Source organism: Tribolium castaneum, chromosome 1 (assembly GCF_031307605.1).
Source record: "Tribolium castaneum strain GA2 chromosome 1, icTriCast1.1, whole genome shotgun sequence".
NCBI classification, from domain to species: Eukaryota; Metazoa; Arthropoda; class Insecta; order Coleoptera; family Tenebrionidae; genus Tribolium; species Tribolium castaneum.
The window spans coordinates 11,064,279-11,078,977 of NC_087394.1; the positions used below are offsets into that span (position 1 = coordinate 11,064,279).

A 14,699-nucleotide genomic window follows, 5' to 3' on the forward strand; every position below is an offset into this window, starting at 1 on the left:
CGGCTTTTGAAACAAAATCAAATTCAGATTTTTGCTTTGTTTAAATCAAAGATTTTTTTCAATTTGTATTAAATGTTACGGTGTCTCATCGAATTTTCAATCGCTAGTTTGTGCAATAGCTGCAGATAAATTATCGTGGGTGGTAGGAGGTGTACCAGAATAATTACATATTACGCATATATCACATTGATTATGTCGTAACAATGTATATATAATGAATGTATTTACATTGCAAACAATTAATTGTCGCTTTTTCAGTCGCTATTTGCAAAGGGCTCGTGCCTGCCATAAATCTCGAATTGGGCCAAAATAGGTCGACATTTATTAGACCAACTACTGTGCTTGTTTCCAAACAGTTTACCTTAACGTTATTAACCAACTGTCAACGGAACGCGTCCTAAGTACATTAAAAAGAGAAAGCGTTTACTATTTCGAAAAATAAACGAACAGTTTACCTACAAAGAAATACCTGTTGCTCCTATTATGTTAGAAGCGTATACGTGTTGGACGAAATGGGCCGATGTTTTGTAAATAGCTGTCGTAAAATGCCCTGTTGTGACAGGTAGAAAAATTTCAATCGGCAAATTTTTAACTGGGCCCAGGTACAATGCATTATTCACGATTTCATCAAAATTTAAATATGACAAAAGTAAATCAGACACAGGTTGTTGTGAAATCTTCTGTTCGACATATTTTTTTTCTCTCTAAATTGTGTCATGCTCTGCAATCAGTTACGCTTCGTGGTTGTCCTTGCTATCAATTTAACAAACATTATTTTTTGGATATCGGTCTGAATCGGTTTTTTATCGGAAAAGTCAAGCGTTTCAATATTTTATTCAGAAAATTGGAATCGATGCGGAGAGTTTCAATTTCTTCCATTCAGCGAATTCGCGACTCGCACAATGATGGAACCTTGGCACATTTTTATTCGGATAATTTATCAGCGGCGCCGCTTGTTTCAGAATTAGTTGTTTTTTACATGAATGATAATTCGGTTTGTTTTCCATCGGGGTCGATCGATCCGAACTTATTTCAAATTACATTCCGGAAAATCAATGTCGTCAAATGACACGAGCGTCGTGACGCCAAAATTGCCCCAGTTTCCACGCTGACCTACTGAACTTAAACTACTTACTGGACGGTATGTCTCATTGGGGTGTAATACCGCCAATAATGGCATTTTCTAATTCATTGCTTGACCCAATTTATTGGTGTCCTCTTCGCTACCAAGGAACCCCTATTGTTTACTAATTAAAAATTGGGAAATAGTCTAAAAAGCGAAAGTGCAGCTCTTGCCCAATTCTCACAGTTTAAATTTGCTAAAAATTAATTCGAAATTATTGTTCCTAATTAGCTAGTGCAATGGGTAGGTGTAAGCTCACAGTTGACAATTTTAAACGCCCAAAATTGGGACAACAATCATGCTCACACTCACACAAAATCGCAAATAACATATAATTTTAGAAAAAGATACGCATATAATTTCAGCGTTAGGCAAGAGCATTTCTATACCTACACTAATTTTCTTAATCGCGGTACAGATTACACTTAATGTTCATTTAATATTGCCTGTTTGTTTTGTTTAAAGACCGAATGCGTTTTTGTGATGTGTATCCTCGAGAAATACTAAATAATTGCTTTTTTTAGTTTTTAGTCACCAACAGTTACTCTGACCACTCACATGTTATATTTATTCATGTTTCACGTTTGGAAATGTTAAAAGATTGATTAACATTTCTAATACGACCACTTGATGCCTACTGGACATGGTGAAATTAATCTGAATTTTAAATTACACTCCAAATAATTAGTATTTCTAGATAATCTTGTTTATTAAAAAGAAATTAATGATATGCTTTAAGTTCAGTGCAACTGAAACTGCCAAATATGGAAAAACTGTTTTAGCATGTGCTGGGTTCCATGGTCTTAAAGCTAATTTTTAATTAATTCAGATTATTATTAATAAACACTTTGTTTATTGGGGAAAAAATTGTACTACCATCAAAATGACAATTTACGAGTACTTACTTTAAAAGCGTTTATTTGACTGCTTTTTTGTCTGTTTATTCGTTTCACATTTTCGGAGCCAAATTTGGAAGGGTTCTTGTCCGAATGAATTATAATTTTGCATACTTACGTAATCTGCGTGCTATTGCTAATCTATATAGTCTACTACCCCCTAAAGGGGTAAAAAAATCCTACGTGTACGCAAAGATATTTTACTTTGATTTAAAAACATTTTTTTATTTTTTAGTATAACATGTTTTAAAACATTTTTTATATATCTTTATAATTCATGTTTCGGTTGTACATTTATTTGTGTTCACTTCTTTGGATTTAATATACATTGAAGTTTACCGTAAAATCCTATTTTGTAAATTTGAAAACAAAAGAAAAAATTAAGAAAACTTTAATTTCTGCAGCTACTTTTAAATTGCAAAAATTTGAACCTTCTTACAACAAATAATTAACTTAATCTTAAAAAATTCTGAGCAGTGTAATAAAGGTTTTAATTAAATTAACCTAAAATGAAAATTAGTGATCAGAGAACATTTTGCGGTTTTTGAGAGATTGTGCACCGAAAACTCAGATTCTTTTTTTTTAGATTCGAAAACGTCATTTGGATCCACTTCTAAAAGTTTTTATTTTTATGATTATTGACGAATTTTTCTTTAATTTTTAATAATTTTTGTTCTAAAGTATTTTTAATTCTCTGTCTATTAAAAAATATCATTTTTGCTGTACAATTACGAACATTATAACAAACCAGGAATAGTAAAACGAAAGAAAACAAAAATTCAACTATGTTGATAACTTAAAAACCAACTATTTTGGCATTTTATATCTTATCTATCGCCTCCACAGAGTGGCTTACGTAGGTTTAGTTCACAATATTTCAATTTTTCGAATAGCTTTATCACTCTATCTCTAATAGCTCTAATTATTCGACGTTTGAAAAGTTAAAAAATGCCAAAATTGCAATTAATTTTGGCGTTTTCTGGAAAACTATAAGACTTAGGGCAATAATAAAAAAACATCTGAACTGGGTTTTATTAATTACCTGCCGAATTTTTAGTTTTTTACGGTTTTTCATAACTTGAAAACTAAAAGTTTTAAGTTGTAACGGTTTATTCTGACGAATTTTCCGATTAATTAGACGCACTATATGTTTTTTCCTACCTTATACATTTTTTAATAGCATGTCTTAAATTAGAATATTAGCTGTTTCAAAACTATAAAAACGCCAAAGTCGCATTTTACCAAATTATTTTTTTAAATAAGGTTGATAAAAATGTAAAATAGTTCTTAATGAATAGATCTCTTATTGAAAGTATAAAATATATTCGCCATTATTTTTTTGCAGTGCACGAATAATTTATAATAGCTAATTTTGAGGAAAAATGCGTCGTTGGCGTTTTTATAGTTTTGAAACAGCTAATAGGTGCATTAAACGTCTTGTCGATTTTATCAAAGTTGATCCAACGATGTTTTTTTGCACTTTTCTGTGTCTCTAGAACTTAGGAAGTGCGAAATCGTCATTTGGTCTAATTTAAAAAATAAATAAATAAATAAAATAAAAATAAATATTTTTTCTAAATTTTTTCTGACTTTTAATTTTGCCCAATTTTTAATTCGCCACTTTTTTAGCACCTTTAAAAACCAAAAACGTTGTTAGGACCATGTTTGGATTTTCACATAATTTGGTCACATCTATTTACAGTGATTAGAGCTTTTTTTTATCCAAGTCCCTTATTTTTTTAATCAAAAATTAATTATAATTAATTATTAATTAATAATTATTACGATGTTTATGCAGATATTTTGAAAGATTTCTTGAAATAAGCTAAAAACTCGCCAAATTACGTGCAAATTTCGTTATTCCAAACAATGTTGATCCATTTGAATTGTTTTTGAACCAAAGTTGACGAAAAATTGTCTTGAAACTGTAGATCCGAATTAATCCGAATTGTCTTATTTTAGCCAATTTTAGGTAATTTAGCTCTTGTTGGAGCCAGAAACCCAATATTTCAAGAGATTCTCTCGAAACAAGTCAAAAAGTTGGAAAAGAAAACGTAAAATATAAAGGTACATGAATGTAAATGTAAAGAATAAAGAAATTAAAAAATATCAAAATAAAATAACAGATAATTTATATTAACTATCCATTTTTTTCCTATTTATTATTTAATTTTTTTATTATCTATTTAAGTGATTTAGGCCAATTCTGACTGAATTAAGTCAAGAAATCGTTGAAATAGCGGCAAATTATGTTGTGTCAATCAATTTCAAGGCTCGTGAATGATATGACATTAATTGATTTTTGATATTTTTTGTGGCTTTCGAAATGTATGCAAAAGAAAAAATAGTTTTCAGACCAATTGAAAGAAGTTGGACAGTAATGGTACACAAAATTCTTAAACTATATTTGAATCTGTAAAACCCAATTTTTGTTTTTTTTTTTTAATTTTTTATTACCTTGCATTTTAAAATGGTGCAGAGCTAAGTACCAACAATATACCTATTTATAATAAATATTTTGTTTTGAAATTTTGAATAATAGTTCTTGGCTTAGACAGGGGGGGTCTAAGAATTAGATTTCTTCCTCTCAAAAATATCTAATTTAAACTGAGCTTGCATCTATTTATTTGAATTGTTTTTGTTATATTTTCTGTTTTAGTATGTTTTTGCTTTTTCTTTTTAATTTATTATCAAATCATATCTGTGCATTAAACGTTATCAATCACAGACAGCCAGACAGGAGCTTAGTTTTGGGATTATTCTAAATTGTTGGTAAAAAATAAAAAAAACCTTATCAGAAAAATTTTTCATTTTGAAATATGGCGACACTAAGGCTTAAAACGGCACGTAATAGAGAAACAACGTGTTGCGTAAATCTATTTTTCTAAAATTTCAACGTAAAGTCACGATCAAAAAGATTTGTGGCTGCAGTTTGAGGGGTGTCATTTTTTACCGTAACTGTACGAGTAATTCAAGGGCGTTGAAATTATTCCTCGTTGTTTATTACATTTTTAACTAAATTTTAATTGATAATTGGCCATAAAGCAGTTTCCCAATTTTATAAATAGTTTTTCACAACGAAAGGCCGCCGGCTCATTTTTCATCTTCCTTAGTAAATCTCTTGAGCAAGATTAATGAAGTCGAAAATCTTTGTGTGTCTAAATTTAAACTCTTTCCTATTTTCCAGTCATTGGTAATGTAAAAGTGGTGTCGAAATTGGCACATCGTAGATCTGGAACGAGCCGATGAGTAATTCTTAATTATAAAATAATCGCGCAATTAAAACGCCTATAATTAAATACGCAGCATTATGTTGCACATTACAAGTGTTTTCCTCTTAAAAATCTAACTCCAACCAAGACATTTTAAAGACCGAACAACAGCAACTGGTCTCCCAAACATTCGTGTCAAGGATCATGCAATTTGTGTGGATTTTGGTGAATGTTAAGACACATTTTGTAACAGATATGATAAGTGTGAGTAAAATAAAAACAATTTGGTTTTAATAGAACGCCACCGTAATCCGAATTGATGTCCTCTCGTTGATTTACACAGATAATAAGTTTTGTCGCGTCAACTGCATTTAGTGGGCTTAAGATTAAGCACTTCTATTCTTCTTTGACCCACAAACCCAGTACACTTGAGCTGATTTAAGAAGGATAATGCGCTTGCGTCCGACTTGCGTTAATAGATCGCCTCTCCCCCTCTCTCTTATCAGTTAATTGTGCGAATGTCGCAATCAGCATTGTGGAAAAGCGTTTTTCCAGCCAAAAATCGCGAAGAAATTGTGCGTTGTTAAAAGCCCACCTTGTACGCTTATGGTAAATGTAGGGGGGAGGAATCTGGGAATGGTGTCAAGCCGCCATGCAATTACGCAACATGTTCTACTGGCACGCATGGTCTTCGACAAACAGTTATGACATCACGAGTTGCACAGGTTGCCATCCAGCGAAACTCTCTTCACTTTTATCCGACACAGAAAGTGAAACAATGCATAACACGAGATGAGTTCGCTTTCATTACATATCCCACTTTCCGAACGAATTACGAAGTACTTTCGATGAAAGTGGAAATGGCATAGCCATAACGAAACTGTGTCAGGACGATTAGACCCCACACAATTGATTCGATCAAATATCAGATATAACGAAGCTATTGTTTCGATCAATTATTCGATTTTGGCGCCAAAAATGCGCTATTGGTTGGCCAATCGATTACTTGGATGAGAATTAAAGTTGATTAAAATGCATTTATTTGATTCAAAGATTGCCGGCTTCGTTATGACTAATAACAATTACAGCTGACACAACAATATCCTATTTCAGACAAAGTAGCAATCTGTAATTAAATTAATAATTCCCCGGTCTTGCCATTCATACACCTTTTGTTAAGGAAGTCCGTTAAAAGTATGTTTCAACTTGTGTTACCAAATGCCTGACATGCGACAAAAGGATAAATTGCAACCCAATTACTTACGGACTTAACTTAATTAATTTTAATTGCAAGGAATCTTACAAATAATCTGAAAAAAATTCAAAGTTTACTAACCAACGCTGATTTCTGTGTTATTTTTTGATACTTTCAGCAGATTCACCTTGTGGCAAAAAAACAATCAATAATTATTTTTTTCGATGTTATAGATTATTGTCACTTTGTTGTATTCATTACAATTATTTGTTTGTTTGAAAATGAAAATAAATAAATAAATAAATAAATAAATATTTATAACATTACAATAATGCCTTGTTCGCAAATTTACCATACTTGGAATATTTGTAAGTTAATCTTTTGTATTTAGTTAAGTTAGATGCTTACGATAATTATTATAATAAACTGTATTAGAATTTTCTTGGAAAGTTCGTATTAGTCTAAATACGAGTAAGGCCCCTTATTTACAGTCCGCATAGGTAAACTTTACTTACATAATTTGCGAACTAAACATACAAAGTGTTTTATAATGATTTTTTTATAATTATAATTTTCATCTAGTCGCCTGTGAATTTCACATCTAAAATCAAAAATACCGCTTCAGCACAATTTTTTTATATGCTAACCAGTTTTAAGTTAACTAGGTGACAATCATTTTTACACTTTGTAGTTACCTACTATTACAGAATTACAACTCAAAAAAATTATATTTATAAAAAAAATGTATTAAAAATTGTATTTTAATGTAATACTAGTTTTAATTGATGTGAGAAGAATAATTTATTTAAATTTCTAACGATGAAATAAAAATAGTTATTCGGGGAGCAAAAATCATTGTTACAATTATTCTTGAAACGCTTGTGGGATACAGTGGCAAGTCAGATCATAGAATAGTTTCATTATGTTGTGGCAAATCTGCTCGAACATGTCAAAATGCCTTTTATTAATGTAAACATTTAATTTTTAAAAACATTAAGTTTTGAAAAAAAAGTGAAAACATAAATTTTTATGTCAATGAAAAAAAAAAAAACAAAATTCCCGCAGTAATTTCCCACAGTAACAATTTAGTTGCATTTTAACTTTAAAGAAATTTTTAAAATTAATTGATTGACAATTTGTAAATTTCACAACTGACAGTTTTGACATTTATTGACAGAGACATGTAAACCAATTTCAAAGTTAACTGGATGAGAATCATTTAAAAACACATTGTATTTAACAAATATTTTTTTTATTTTAAATACAATATCCAAAATGTTATTCAATGAACATAATTGTGGAATACTTTTCTCGCACCGTTCAGAAATATACAGGGTGAGTCCACTAGAAGTTAATTTTTACTATATCTCAAAAACTAATAATCGTACTGAATTTTTTGTTTATGCCTGTGATTTTTTTCAGATTTCTTCTACAATTCTTCCTAATCAAAATTAATTAATTATTAATTAATTCATTAATTACTTGTGTCTTCTGAGAACAAATGATGCTTAAATGTTGTTTTGTCATACAAATGCATAGAAAAATGTTGGTAACTCCAAATAATATTCAATTAAGTAAAAATTAAAAATTCAAATAAACGTTAACAAAATTTTAAAAGAATTTTTTGCTCGAAAGCATTTCACATTTTTATTTTTATTAATGTTACTATTTTTAATTAATTAATTTTAATTAATTGTATGTAAGGGTAGAAAAATTCCGAAAAAAATCACATACACATACAAGGTGATTCAAAAGTGATAAAAAATGAAGTCAGATTTTTTCAGCCAACTAAATTTTTATATTTTATTTTTTTATTTATTTTTCTTAGCAACGTTATCAATTGTTGCTCTTTTGTTTCTTATTATGCCTAGTTTCATGTATTGTCGAATTTGGAAGTTTTTAATTGTTTTGTACGTCAAGATTTTTTCAACAGGTATTTGTTTAATATTGCAAAAGCTGTCGTTTCCGCTAACTAAAGTCAAAAAATTTATTTTATATTTAAATTTAAAATAAAAAAATTAAATTATAATTTTCATAAAATATTATTAAATTATTAATTATTATAATAATAATTTAATAAAATATTAAATTATAATATAATTTTAATTGAAATTAAAAAATTTAAATTATATTTAAGTTTATATTTAAAAAATATAAAATTTAACATGAAAAATTAACTTTGAAGAGATATATCTCCTGGAAAAAAGGGCTCAATAAATTTTTTGTCATAGGAATTTTTAATTCAGTTTGATATCCCTTATCAGCACCCGTGAGACTGTACGGCACTTTTGAATCACCCTGTAAGTTATTTTTTATTTTCAATCACTCTGTATACAGAAAAGCATTCAGTACTTAACAGAAAACGCTGAAATCAATTCTGTGCTACGATTTTTGAGATACAATGAAAGATACTTTTAGCAGACACTCTAGACATTATGAACAACTTCCAAACATTTTTTTAAAATCTCTAAAATTTTATGATTTATTAAAGGAAAAAACAAAAAGACTGATGGTTTTTCTTTTATTAAACTGAAGAAATATCCAGTTGTTTTGCAAAAAATACCTACTTTTAACTAAAAAAATATTCCTTTTTTTACAATTAAAATATTTGTCGAAATGGCCAAAAATTGGACATTTATTAAAAACGATGCCGATGGCGTTATTATTACGCATGAAAAATCAAAAAAAAAATTTGGTAATAAATTAAGGAATATCGCATTTTTTTGATATTTTAATAAATTATTTCAATAAGGGAGCACATGACTAGCTATTTTACTTCATACAGAAAAAAACTGAAACAATTCGAAAGCTTAGATTTTAGTTTGTTGTCACTTTTTTTATCAAATAAATAATTAAAATTAACTAGCTAAAGTAATTATTATTAGAATGATGGCGTTTGAGCCGCTTGTAAAATTTTATTTAGTCCAAAGTACATTTTTTATGTCCTGACTAATAGTAAGATTGTTAAAATTATAATGTAATCTAATTTTGCAAACGGTATGTTGAAACAACCTATGTTTGCAAATTAAATGAAAAAAATATGTACCAAACATGGTATAGGTTTAAAGTTTTCAATTAAAAAAGAAAGAATAGTGAAAAAATCTAACAGAGATCGGAGATATTTCATTCGAATTGTACAAAGTAATCTCCATAAGGAGAATATGCAGAGACTCACTCAGTATGATTCACAACTTGGCGTTGCTAAAGTTTTATTTTTATGGTAGTAATTTGGTTGTAATGATAACAAATCCCACTCACCTACTGACACGGATGCAGCCTCCTTGTCATTGTTCTTTTGGACGGTGGTGGAAATAGGTCAAAGCGCTCGTTTTGCGAATTAGGTCACCTACTTCCCGGGCGGACACATGGAATTACATCCAAACATAACAAATAAAAGCTCCGCCAACAGTTTTATCTTGTATGTATGTGTTTAAGCTGTTGGAAGTTTATTTATTTTACAACTTGTTTGCTGGAAATTGCGTGCAATTTATGGATGTTGCCTTTGCATTTTTAAAATTAGATTTTCGCATACTAAAGAATGAAGAAACGTTATTTACCGATGCTCATGTTTTATGCATCAAGCTATCGATATTTTAAGAAATTGTGGTCGACTGATGCAAACTTTCGATTATTTATTGCAAGTTTGAAACGGAACCCGAAAGTTGTTTAAAATTTTATTGCCTGCAATAAGCTACTGGGGTAAATGAAATTTGAAACTTGAAATCGGGCCGTTTTACTGCGCCAATTAAAGTTGTAACAAAAAAGGGGTCCTGTTAGTTTATTGTCGTAATAAATTCTATTCGACACCTTTGGCGTCAGGTAGGAAATTTTACAGCATTGCAGATGCAGTGATTTTCGAAAATGTTTGATCCTTGAAACTTGTGATTTTATTACCAATAAAACGCATCGATCAAAGTCGCTCCATGCGAAGAATGACTTCCGCGTCGTGACACGTGTGCAACGAATTTTTCTTTCCTGACAAAAAAGACAGTCTCATTTAAAAACATGTTTCGAAATAAATAAAATTGTTTTTGATAATGCACACGTTGTTGCTAAATCAATTGTGAGAAATATTTGACAACATAATTTGATCCTTATCGAATGTTTTCACCAAAGGACCTTCTGGTTTTCATCATAATATGTTTGGAAACAATTTTCTGTTATAATTTAAACGTTCAACTGAAACGGAACTGACGTTGCGTATTTATATATTTATTCGTGGTTTTTATTATTCCGGGCATGTAGAAATCATCTCGAAAAGTTTCTAAGCGGTTAGCTGTTTCATAATTGACAAAGTTGCTAAACGTTCACATTTTGGTTTATGGAGGTAGATGGTTTAGTACTTTAGTTTACCGTCGTATTCATTTTTTTCCAAAGAGATTTTCGTCAGTATTAGGTAATGGATAATAATTCACATCAATTGACAATGGCGAGTGTTTGAGACTAAAATTAAATTAATAATTCATCTGAGCTATTAATTTTATAAGAAATGTTCGTAAAAATTTGGTTGCACAACATTTTTGAATTAAGTGTGGTTGTGTTATTTTGTTTGGCTAAAATTTGAAATAAAAGGTCACTAAAATTGAAAGCTATTATAAAATGTGTACAAATATTACGTCTATTTTAATTAAATTTAAATAGACTTATTAACTTATTGATACCGAATTGTTGGGAAATTACAAAATTAATCCACGATTGTTTTGTTCCAAGTATTGTCTTGATGAGAATTTTGATATATTAAGTACAATATTCAATACAATTTTGATTCGATTAATCAAGTATTAAGTGGTTGGTGTTTTAATATTTGCGGTTACATCTAACAATCTCACAAGTTACAATATAATTCAGAAATACAAAATTGTTTTACTATTCTGAAATCGGTAATAACCAGAACGGACACACTGGTGTTCTTTGGAAAAATAAAACGCACGTGTTATTTAATCTAGAACCTTTTCGAGGAAATATGTATATTGAGGTGTCGGCTACAGCTTTCTTTCAATATTCTTTTTTTATAATATGTGTTATGAAAAAAATTCAACGAGTGAAGTGTTCGATCCTGTTATCTAATAGGAAAAGCAGAAAGGAATTAATTAATTTCTATAATAGAAAAAATACTAGTAAGAAAGCTTTGCAAAGCAGAATAAAGAGAAAAAATATTAGAGAGAGGGTTGCGAGTTCGACTAACGAATTTTGGGTGAAAAAATTAAAAATCACTATAATAGAACTAATCATGAGTCTAATAAGTAATACGAAGGGATATAGCAATATTTTACTGTACTTAATATTAACCCTTGTTTTTCGTTAGGAAAAACTAAAACGCTAGATTTTTCATTAAACACTTCCTAAGTTTGGTTAAAATAATATAAATGCTAGGTAAAAATAGTAAACGCTGGGCAAAAATAATAATAGTTAGGTCTCTTTAGGTATGGACTTAATCGCATCTTCACGGCAATAATTTTTTTTTGTCTACTACTATATCAGATAGGTATTTAGCCTTAGTACCTAAGTGGGTGTTTATTAGTATCCTTTTTTACAATATGTAAAGTCCATTTATTTTGTAAAATAATCACTGTAAAAGTCACTGTCAAAATTTTCATAAAGACCAGACTGTACCACGCTAAAACTTTCAGTTTTGGAACACCTGTATAGAAAAAAACAAGTTTTTGGTTTTATTAAATGTCTGTAAAGTTGCTTAAGAAAATTTTATTTCAAAAGACAATAACTAAAGCCGTTAATAACACCCAAGTACTATTAAACTGAAAACGGTAATTTATTTATTTTACGTTGCCAAAGTGATAATCAGTGGGCTAAAAGGGGCTACAGTCTGGGGCAGCAGAGTTTTAGCAGCGGCAAAAATATCTTTATTTCGATAAAAAAATAGATAATATATACGAGTAGACGGGCTACAAATTTTTTAAATCATTGGATCAAATTTTTAGTTTTGTGGTATTTTGATACTCCTTAAGTTCTTGAGTGTTTTATTACTTAAATGTTTTTTTAGAGTTTATAAAAAATTCACAATAAGTAATGGTAGAAAAAGCCTGAGTAGTACGCAATACAGATAAATGTCTTTGAAAAAAGTCAGCGACAACGTAATATTATACAAACAAGTGTAAAATGGATACGTTTTTTGAAAAACGAAAACTTTTTAAATAAATGCAGGGTGATTTTGTATTAGATGTCTTAGAAAACAGAGAAGATATCTAAAAATGTTTTGATGACACTATATAATATAAAACTTTTTCGTTTTTTTTTTATTAATTTTCAAAACTATCTTGTGTTTGTATAGAGAACTTGTGCTAAAACTGATGAGTTTGTTGTTTCATTCAAATAAACTGATGGATTTTTTTTAAGACAATTACTGAAATTTTAGAGAAAATCACCTTATAAGAAGAATGATGCTATAAGTAGATATGTATTTATTGATTTGTTTTTATCAGTTTTCAGTGCTTGATTTATAAAATTTGTTTAATGTTAAAATAGACCTCTTTAATTGTTGTAGAGCAACACTAATATTCTTAATATTTTTCAAGCAGTATAGCAGTTCACTTGAGGTGCCACAAGAGAGTTGGTACCATTTAAAATTTTGAAGGGGTTAAGTGCTACGAATTTTTAAAATACGACAAAAAAAGTCAAAAAAATTGTCCCTTTACACGATTTGTAAATTCTTCCATATATTTTGAATTAACCAACAGTAATTTTTTTTAAGAAATGTTACAGGCAGGGGCAGCAATTGACCTAAAATACGCCATTACTGATAATCATCACTCGGCAAATAACCAACATAAGAATACTTTGACAATTATTTTAATAAACAGACAATATTATTAAACGAAATCAATGAATAGACTATTCATTCCTGTCATCTATTTGGAAAAACGAATAGAAAATAAGTACATAATTTCCATAAAAGATAAAAATAACAATACACAAGGTGTGCAAAGCACAATAAAGGCAAATTCGACAATTTAAAAAAAGAGAGGGCTGTTATTTCAACGAACGAATTTTGTTAAAAAAATACAGTAATAAAATTAAACATACAGCGTTAGGCAAAAGTATGGAACCAAGTGTTTTATGCCTCAACTATGTTCCTTACAAAAAAACTAATTAGTATATCAACTATTTCAAAAATGTGATCATTTATTTAAAATTTCTTTTAGTTTTCGAATTATTGAATGGCAAATTACGGTGATTTTTCTGGTAAAAGAATATGCTTCAAAAATTACTTTTAATTCAATAATTTTGTTTTTGAACCAGTGATTTCTTTGAAATAAATTATTAAAGTTACATTCCAAGCTCATTACGAGGGTTTTCCGAATTTAACAAAAGCGGTGGTATCCATGGATGTTTTTATTCGAGTAATTTGATTCGTAAAATTTTTCGCAAATATGAACATCCATGGATACAATCACTTCGGCCAAGTTCGAAAAAACTTCATAAGGAGCTCGGAACGCAACTTTAATAATTTATTTTCAGAGAACCAATGGTTTAAATACAATATGATTGAATTAGAAGTAATTCCTAGAGCATGATCTTTTACCAAAAAAATCGCCGTGGTGTGATGCCATTTCAAAAAAAATTGTAATAACTCGAAAACTAAAAGGAATTTCGAAAAAATTTATTCTTGAGGAATGATCACATTTTTAGAGTACTTGAACATCATAATAGTTTTTTTTTGTAAAGCACATAGTATAGGCACAAAACGCTTAGCTCCATACTTTAGCTGTATGAGTCTAATAATTGATAACAAATCGTCTGTACAGCTTTTGGTTCTGTGAGTTCTTGCTTTTTTTGTAATATTAACCCTTGCTTTTAATTCAATATATTTTGTAAAAGTATAGTAGGTATTTTCGTACTTGCTTCATTTATATCCCCTTTATCCAAACACCCAATGAAATAACGTTTTTGCAAACACTCACTGCATTATATTATGAACAAGTAAAACGCCATAATTGGACGTTAGTAATTACGTTTATCTATATCGAGGCTGCTTATCACCACCACACATGCAGAACAGCTTCTGTGGAATTACGCAATGAGTATAGGTAATAATTATTCCTGCTACTTCCACAGGTGTTTTTTTCTAAGTTGATCGTGTTTTCCTGCCCACCAGCACTGCGATTGGTTCGTCTCGAAAATCAAAACAAAAGTATTCCTGCAGCATCTACAGGTGTTCGTTATTATCCAGCTTTTTTGTACAACTAGCGATTTTAAAAATTTCACTATCTGTGAATGGTTTTGGTTTTGTTATTCCGCCCATCAGTAGCATCTCT

The 14,699-nt window shown here is 29.5% G+C and overlaps 1 protein-coding gene across 2 annotated transcripts in view; it reads left to right on the top strand.

Moving 5' to 3' along the window:
* ftz-f1 (ftz transcription factor 1) overlaps positions 1 to 14,699 on the top strand; it is a 106,914-nt gene that overhangs the window by 37,983 nt on the left and 54,232 nt on the right. The window lies entirely within an intron of this gene.